General features: G+C 40.1%; 1 non-coding gene across 1 annotated transcript; it reads left to right on the forward strand.

The window, feature by feature from the left end:
• Window positions 1-8,049: 8,049 nt before the first annotated feature.
• LOC118760124 (U6 spliceosomal RNA) lies at window positions 8,050-8,156 on the forward strand. The gene has a single exon (XR_004996593.2). It is a non-coding gene; the product is annotated as a U6 spliceosomal RNA (small nuclear RNA).
• Window positions 8,157-9,356: the final 1,200 nt, after the last annotated feature.

Here is a 9,356-nt window from a genome sequence, read left to right on the forward strand (position 1 = left end):
AGTACAATTCATATCCAATCATGATTTCTTTATTGCGGGCATGGACCATGCAGTGAGTCCAACATCTTATTGTTCAGATAAATTCAACAGTTTCATTGGGAAACCCTCCCTGGTCTGAAAGTAGAGCTGGCAGAGTATAGATACTTTTTTCACCAGGCATTATGTCCCTGAAAATCCACCATCCATCCATGTTGCTATGTGTCTGTCTAACCCCAGTCCCCCTAAACCCTGCCTGGTATTCCTGCATGAGTGCCCTCAGCACTCTATCTGCCTGCTGTCTCAATGATAGGGCTTATTCGCTGATTTCAAGTCTTGACTGGTATAGGTGATATTTTAACAAATAACTTCATGCACACCCCCTGAAGGAGCCATGTGACACTCTACTTTTGAAATACATTATCTAATGGGATGATGGCTAGTTTGTATGTGAAGTGCACATATTCTTCATTGGACTAAGTCATGCCAGATTGCCTTCCAGAAGGGCTGCAGTAATCCATCCGCTACTATGAAGTTCCCATACCCCCACATCTCCGCCAACCTTTTGCGTTACCCGTCTAATTTAGCCAACCAAATAAGTATAATGAGAGAACTCAGGATTGTGATTTCCATGTCTCAGATGACTCATTTTTTATTACTTCTGTTCCTACATTTACTGTAATTTCAGTATCCTTCTCTTATAAATTGCCTGCTTGTGTCCCTTTGCCCACAGGATTGCTGCCTCTCACACTGATACGCAACCATTTGTTGTGTTATTCATTCAGCCCTTGTGGGTTTTAGACATTTCTAACATTTTCTCCATATTGCCAGCTGGGTTATAAATTCACCCATGATGTCATCTTTGAACAGAAAACCTTAATATTTATGAACACAAAGTCACGAGTACTTTGCTTCGTAATGTGGCAAGCTGCAGTAACTGAAGTCACTTCCCCTAGGTCCACGTTTGTGTATCGCATGAGGTAACAATACAGTTTAATCTGTTTAGGGGGCCAGTTTTTCTCCCAATGTAACCTGGTAGAAACTCCATGGTGACAATCTTTTTGTTTCTTTTAGTCATGTTTAGTCTACCTGTACAGGGTCTTAAAAAGTTCATAGATGCATATATTATGAAAAATACAAGATGAATTTGATGTTTTTATGCTAAAATAACCTTTAAATTCCATTAACTTTTTAAAGTCCTCTCATACATATGACTGTATCAGAACTTTCTGTCCTATTTTATTATTTGTTTTCTGGTTTTTTGTTTTTGTATTTTTTGTGCCAGTGTACCAGAATCTCATGATTTTACCTTTGTCACATGTTTTACTATCTGCTATGGCTTCTTCTCTATTCATATTTTTAAGCTTCAGTTAGCCACTGTTAAAGGTATTATCTCCACAAATATACCTTAAACTAAGTCTGTTCATGCTCCTCAGAAAAGTCTAAATAAAAATTTTGATGGATCTTTATCAAAGTTATAGATAAATAGGAGAATACATGTCTTTCTACTTTAATACTCTTTTCTCCAACAGTGTAGGACTCTTATTTTTCTGTTGTTACACTGACATACGTAAATAGATTTTCTTCATTGAGTAATGCTTGTGCAAGGAAGAAAAGTTTATAAAAATGAAATTAATTTTGCATAAGTACAAGAAAAAAATCCAGTATTTCTTTTTCAAAACATATTTTCTATGAAGTTTCGAAAGATTCTGGTATGTCTGAGATAAATTTTACTTGATCTTAAGACATTATTTTCAAATCTTTAGTCAGTTTAGTTACTGTTTTATCTATGATTCCTGAATACATGTGAATAAGTAAAACTGACCTATTATTTCCTTCTATGTATTGTCCCTGCCAAATTTTAGAATAATACTGTGGTCTACAGCCATACCACTCTAAACGCGCCCGATCTCGTCTGATCTCGGAAGCTAAGCAGGGTCGGGCCTGGTTAGTACTTGGATGGGAGAATAACACTGTGCTGTTTTAAAGAAAAATGATGTGTGGAGATTTTATCCGTTTTCTGTTTTCTAAAGCAAATTGGATATGATAGCCATTGTATTCCTTGATAGTTTAGTAGAAATTTGTAATAAAACTGTATAAGCCTGGAGTGCTTTGAAAAAGGTAGATCTTTATTATTTAAAATTACTTATGACACTTTGATATATTTAAATTCTATACTTTTTTTTTGAATTTGTTTATTTTACTAGCAAGAGTTACAGAAAGAGAGACAGAGATCTTTCATCCACTGGCTCATTCCCCAAATGCCTGCAATGGCCAGAGATGGACCAATATAAAGCCAGGAACCAGATGCTTCTTCTGGGTCTCCATTGTAGGTGCTCAAGGACTTGGACCATCCTCTACTGCTTTCCCAGTCCATTAGCAAGGAGCTAGATCAGAAGTGGGGTAGTTTGCTGTGCAATGGTAATATTTTATAATTAGAACGGGCACTCTATGATGGATAGCAATGTTCTGAAACTACTGAATATCTCAACAGTGGTATCAAGAGTAACTGCTGTGTTCTTTCTGCTATGGTCTAAATGTTTTACACTGGCAACGTACTACTTCTATATGGCCAGGGGTACCTTAAACTATTTGTTTTGCACTGGCATAAATCCACAAAATTATCCTAATTTCAGAAGTTATTTTCAGTCACACAGGCCCCACTGAGGTGTGTTACAGGGTGAACACACAGGTAGGCCTGCTTCCATGGGTACAGAATTCATCTGCAAACAGCAGGGCGTTTGAAATTGGAAACCATAACCTGTAGTGGCATTGAAACTCCCTGTGCACTTTCAATATCTTATAAATAATAATAACAGGTACTACCTAACCCTCTGGAATTTATATCAATTATTCTTACTTAAAGTGAGATTTTAACATAGCCAGATATGGGCATTTTTTTTTTTAATTTGCAACAAAACTCTGAGAACATGAGTTACCTATTCTGCTTCTCTTTTTCTTGCCGTCCTTCTCTACTCAAATATGGGCTTTATTAAGCAGTGTAGATTTCATTTCAGGCCTCCAGAATGTGCTTTTTGAGAAAAAGTCTTTTCTTGTTCTTTTTTTGGTAACCAGTGCCTTATTTCTGTCTGGTCTTCCATGTGTGCAGTGTGTGGGCTCAGAGGATTCAACGAAGCTGTTTTCTTCTGGAAAGCTTTCAGACAACACAGATGAAATCCAACAATTGATCAGACACAGATGAACAAATTCACATACATTTGAAAGCAAATAGAGGGGGGATGGGGTAGGGAGAGGTTTTTACCATAGGGCTCTTTATGCTGTGTGTCTTCAGTTCTCCAGGCAAATGTATACAGTGGGTTGTTGTAAGACTCAGAATTAGCCACAGGCACCTAACAGAGTTGTTGACACACAATAAACACTCAGTATAAATAAGCCATTGTTGTTTGTAGACATACAAAGGAAGGGTTTTATTTCCACACCTTATCTTCCTTGTGGCAGCAACACAGCTGAGTGAGGATTGCACTCTAATCCTCTCACAGTTGAATGAACCTCTAGAGTAGCATTGATCCATCCCTCTTTAGTCGATCATGCCCCCCCACCCACCTGATGGATGCTCATTGGTTCTAGAGATTGACTTTTTCAAATGCCATGACAACACCACCCATTGTCCTTCTGTACTTGAAGGCAGTTAGTTCTCCCCCTGATTCAAAGTAGCCCCCTCCCCAAACAGGGCTTGTTTTGTGGATCATCTTATCTTCCCATTGCCTGCCCCAGGTGTCCAAGGGTCAAGACCCACCATCCTGCAGACAAACCATAGTCATGGTTGCTGGTGGAGAAGCCAAGGCAAGACAGGAACAAACCTTCCAGGAAGTCATCTTGATGGTGACGGGAAGATAGGAAGCATGCAGATGAGTCTGTGGATGTCACCCAGAAGCTTAATCCACTACCACAAGAGCAACTCTGGCTGGGGACAGGGGGCATTAGTCACAGCTTTGGTTGATTTTAAGAAATAGCCACTAACAAGGATACCTTGCCTTGGTGGAGTGACTGATACTTCTCAGAATATTCTCTTGATTCTGCCAAATTATTATAGGTTTTTCTGCTGAGTTAAATGACCTCATAGCTCAAGTCAACTGAGCAGTGGTTTGTCTATGCAGTGGGACAAGTTGCAACCTGAGATCCAGCCATCCTTCTGCCAGGTGTTTTGTGTTGGGAAAGCAGTTTAAGTTGTTCCCTGGATGTTCTGCTCCCTTGGAATTTATTATGTGTGACTTAGATATGTGCCTGATGCTGCTCAAATGTGATCATTTGTCATTCCCATCTGTAAATGAGGCCACTGAGGTTCAGGGAGGCAAAATAAATGGCCAGAGGTCACTTGCCTTGTCAAGAAGACAGCTGGAATTCAAATCCAAGTTCATGTGAATACAAAGCTCATGTCCTTTTCTCTCCCCTGCATTCACAACACAAATATACCACCCAAACCTGGCTGTTTGAAAGACTTCCTGAAATTTGATGAGGGAAAAGGCACTTTTCTGTGGTTGACCAGGATACGTCTGTGCACTATATAACAGTTATGGTTTCTATTTAATGATTCTATCAAATTTTCTAGAATCTATGCAATAGTGCTGTCAAACTGGAACTGAAATTATTTTCCTGCACTTAACCAAGCAGTTGGTTGTAAACACCAGGGTAGTTAAAAAATTTAAAAATCCAAGGAAAATGGAATTAAAAGATAGGTTTATTTAAGTCCAAACATTGTGAAATCTGTGCATACTTCTTTCATAATATGAGTTTTTTGTGAACTTTGGCAGACCTCTCCTATGCATGGATTTTAAATCTTTTGCAACAAAATAAACTTGGTTTTTAATTCCATTTTTCTGTGAATTTCCTGATGTGCATTGTGTGACAATCATAATGATGTGCTTATGGTGGTGATAACAGCTTTCATGCACTGAGCACTCTGTCTGAACCAAGCACATGGATTAGTACTTTATGTGCTCACAGTGATCATTTTCTTCTTACAAGAAGGATTTTGTCCAAGTGTCCAGCTGTACCCAACTGGGACACGGCATGCCTGATTTGGCCCGAGGCTCCTAGCTACCTCACAGTCCTGCCACAGCAGTACACTCTTGCATATATAAAATCATCTAACTCAGGGTTCTGATACTAGAAAACGCACTTGGGAAATACTATACCACCCCCAATAGCTCTGCCAATCATCCTTAACTTCACACATTTTATTCTTCAAAACACAGAGGTATTTAGATACCTTTCGTGAATCATTACCTTTCACAGTTTATCTGAACTGTCTCTGGTCAGCCAACGCACGGAGATACTAGGACGTAATTGCCCTTTGCTTTCCAACTTTTTTTCTTATTATGCAGCCATAATATGAATTAACTCTTCTGCTATGAGAAGATAGTAGAGATGAAGGTTATATAGGCACTTGACCTAGATGACCTGGATAATCTGGTGCCTCAGTCCCCAGTAATTCATTGTCACATACTCTCCTGTTCAGGTGGATGTCGCTTATGGCTACAGTCACACTGTGTTCTCCAACAAGAAACCAGGCAACAGCTAAATCAAAATCTGCACAAAGGCTCAACAACTCCCAAACCTGAATCTTTTTTTTATCTTCACCCATGAATGGCCTCCCCTGGCTGGAGTGGAGCTGTCAGCCTGCTTTCCCAGCTCCTCACCTCTCTATCAAAGGTCATTATTATAGTGCTGTGTGCCTGCTCTGTGCCAGTCACTGTGGGAGCCAAGCTGGCGGGCGCAGCACATACCAATGGCATGTCGTTCTGCTTGGACTGACAGCAGCCTTTATATGAGGGAATTATGGGTTCTTACAAGCTAAACTGCGTGCATTCTTCACTCTTTTCCTGCCACATTCACTGTGAAAACCCACTCTCAAGTCCAATCAACATCACTTTTACTTGGTGTGTATTAGAAGGGCACCTCAGAGAAACAAACCCAACAGGATAGAGATATATTTAAGATTTACTATAAAAAATTGGCTTAGTCTTTATGGAGACTGAGAAGCCCTACTATGTGCCATTCACAAGCTAAACAAGAACCAGTGGTGCCGTTCCAACTCAAGTCTCAAGACCCATCACCAGCAGCAATGATGAAGTAAGTACCAGTCTGAGCGCAGGTGCAGACCAACAACCCAATTACAACAGGCAGAAAGGAGAATTCTCCCTCTTCTACCTTTTCAAAAGCAAAGGCCCTCAGCACATTAGATCTTGCCCACCCACACTGGGGAGGGCAATTTAGGCTACTCCGTCTAATCTCATCCAGAAGCTTGCTCCGGGTAACATTAAGAAAAAAAATATGTGTCACCAACTATCAGGGAATCCCAAGAACTGGTTTAGTTGATGTATGAAACCAATCACAGACAGCAAGCTGAGAATCTGTCCTGCAGTAAGGTAGTGTACTGCTCACTAGGTTGGCCTTTTGGACATCAGATGCTTTCTGCTGTGGGATTAATCAAAAAAGGAGAAGAGAAAAAGGTCAAATACTTAGGGAAACTCACTGCATACTACCTCTTTTTGAGAATCACCATGTGCTTTAGCGTATGAAGCAGTCTAAAGAGTCTTGCAGTAGGAACACATGTCAATTTTGCTTTATTCAGTGTTGCCCAACTTTACATCATCACCCAGCTCTTTTTTAAATTTTTGTTTACTTTTCTTCATTGTATATGATAACTCAAGTGAGACAGACTGGCCAAGAAAGATCTTCCATGTACTGTTATACTCTTTATATTGCCACAAGAGTTGGGGCTGGGCCAAGCCAAAACTAAGAGCTCTGAGCTCAATTCAAGTCTCCTACATAGGTGGTAAGGACCCAACTACTTGAGCCATCACCTGCTGTATCCCAAGGCCAGCATTAGCAAAAAGCTAGAATTGAAATTTGTGCCAGGATTTGAACCAAAGCACTCCAATTGTGGGAGTTCCTCATGGCATCTTAACCACTACACCAAATGTTTTTCACTACCCAATTCTTTGTGAAGGGGAATGCCATTATGGCAATAAAATTTCATTGTCTCTAGTATCCATAGACTCCAGATTCTGGTATTATAAACATTGAGAACTGTGCTGGCACTGTGGCATAGTAGGGTAAGCCTTTGTCTGCAGAGCAGCATCCCATAAGAGCAGCAATTCAAATCCCAGCTGCTCCACTTCTATTCAGCTCCCTGTTTGTGGCCTGGGAAAGATGCAGAGGATGGTTCAAGTCCATGGGCTCCTGCACACATGTGAACAATCAAGAGGCAGCGTGTGGCTCCTGACTTTAGATCAGCTTAGTTCCGGCTGTGGCAGCCATTTGGGGATTGAACCAACAGATGGAAGATTTCTTACTTTCCTTCTCCGTGACTCTGCCTTTGAAATAAAAATATTTTTAATGTAAAAATACAGAAGAAAGATGTCCATATAACCCTAAGAGATTTCATTAACCTCATGGTATCTTCCATTCTTCACCTTAAGAGTCTTGGAACATCATGAGCCATAAGGTTTTCACAAACAATGCACAAATCTCCAAAATCAAAACAGTTGCCAAAGATCTCTTCCAACCATTTCAACCTACTCCTAATATACACCATAATTCCCACCATCACCCTGAAGCTGGTGATGTAGGAGAGGAACTGAGCAAGGTGACAGCAAACTTTGTCTCTTCCTTTACTGTTAAAGAGGCACTGGCTGCACTCCTTTCAACATCTACTGGCTGTCCACATTGAAGAACAAATGTCTGAAAGTACACACTAGCCTCTCTTCCCCAACTCCTTATTTACAGAGGTCCAAGTACAAATTCAAAGAGAAATCTAACTCATCATAATAGAACTAGAAAAAGGGGGCTTCCTACCCAACCCTTTGAAGCCATCTGTTCTTGACAAGCTCTCTGGCTAGAGCTGAGGATACAAGCAAAGTTGATGAGGTTTCTGATCCCTTGGAGTTGACTACTGACTCTATTTCGCTTTGGCTGCTATATGATGAACCCCTCTGGAAGTCACCAGATATTTCCTGCCATGTGCTACAGCATTAGTGTTCCACTGAGCTCGGTTTGAGGACCTTTTTTTTTTTAACCTTATCCATATCCAAAACTAAGCATTCTGTATTGCTCACTACAGTGGCACATATACTAAAATTGGAACCACTGGAAGAAGATAAGCCTAGCCCGTGTGCAAAGATGACAAGCAAATTCTTGAAGTGTTCCACATTTACAAAAACATTCTGTAGATCGTTTAAATTTAGTTTCAGCTCCACAAATAACTCACCACTATCCTGTTAAGAAATTAGAGCATGGTGAGTAAGTATGGTCCGCTTTGGCTGATCTCCAGTCCCAGCCCCCTGCCTATCTTCCCCAGACATCTTCCTCCTTTTTATATACACAACACATATTCACAAGCTCATGTAAAACATTTAACATAGACATAGGTTCTTATATTAATTTTATTTTATTGTTCTGTAAGACCTGAGGTTTTTTTTTCCCCCAGGGTGAAATATGTGTAGGAAACCTAACACATTGATAGATAGCTAGACATCCCTTTCAGATGCTGCATAACATTTCCTCTCAGGATTTGTACCATAATCTGTTTTCTCTATTTCCATTTGATTAGGGCTAAAGATCATTTGCAGTTTAAGCTTCTCATAAGCCTCGCTGTGTGGTAGGTCCTTGTACATAATAAGCCTTTTCGATGCACCTGTGAGAGATAACAATGGTAGAGTCCTAAAACAGCTAATTGCTGGGCCACAGTGTGAAACGTTATTTTGAATCGATGCTGCCAGGTTTTCAGCAGAGTCCTTAACTGCAAGAAAGCCAGAGGAAGGAATTTGCACAATGACTCCAGGAAGTCAAAAAGGGAATGCCGGAGGTGGTTCTACCAGCTGCTTCCGAAAAACCCCTAAAGTTCATTTTTGTGCCAACAGTCCCCAAACCCAGCCACTGTCAAGGCTGAAGACATGGTTCATTTTTCTCTTTTAGCCTTTCCAAAAGTTCTCTTCTGCCTTTCCTCTTCCCTTCTAGTCTGCCCTTGGCATTCTGCTTAACTTGGTATTTCCATCTTAACTTCACAGAATGCACAAGTACATGCATGTGAGTAGGGAAGACAGTCATTTTAATGTTATTTACCGTTGACTTTTCTTAATAGGATTCTCATTTGATGGCAAAGAGGTGAATGTATGCCAGCCCAGTCATACACTATTAAATGTGTAGGAAGTATGTGATCCAGTTTCTGGAAAGAGAGTTTGTGAAACTTTAATTGTAGTTTTTGAAGTTTGTAAGTTTTGTCAGAAGGGAATGAAACAAGAATCCCAGTTTTCATGAGATATCTTCTGTAACTCTTCTTCCTTTAAACTTACATACTAATACTACTTTTTAAATTACAGAACGATACCAGAAACATCAGGGGAACGTTTCTACCA

Source organism: Ochotona princeps, chromosome 19 (genome assembly GCF_030435755.1).
Source record: "Ochotona princeps isolate mOchPri1 chromosome 19, mOchPri1.hap1, whole genome shotgun sequence".
NCBI lineage: Eukaryota > Metazoa > Chordata > Mammalia > Lagomorpha > Ochotonidae > Ochotona > Ochotona princeps.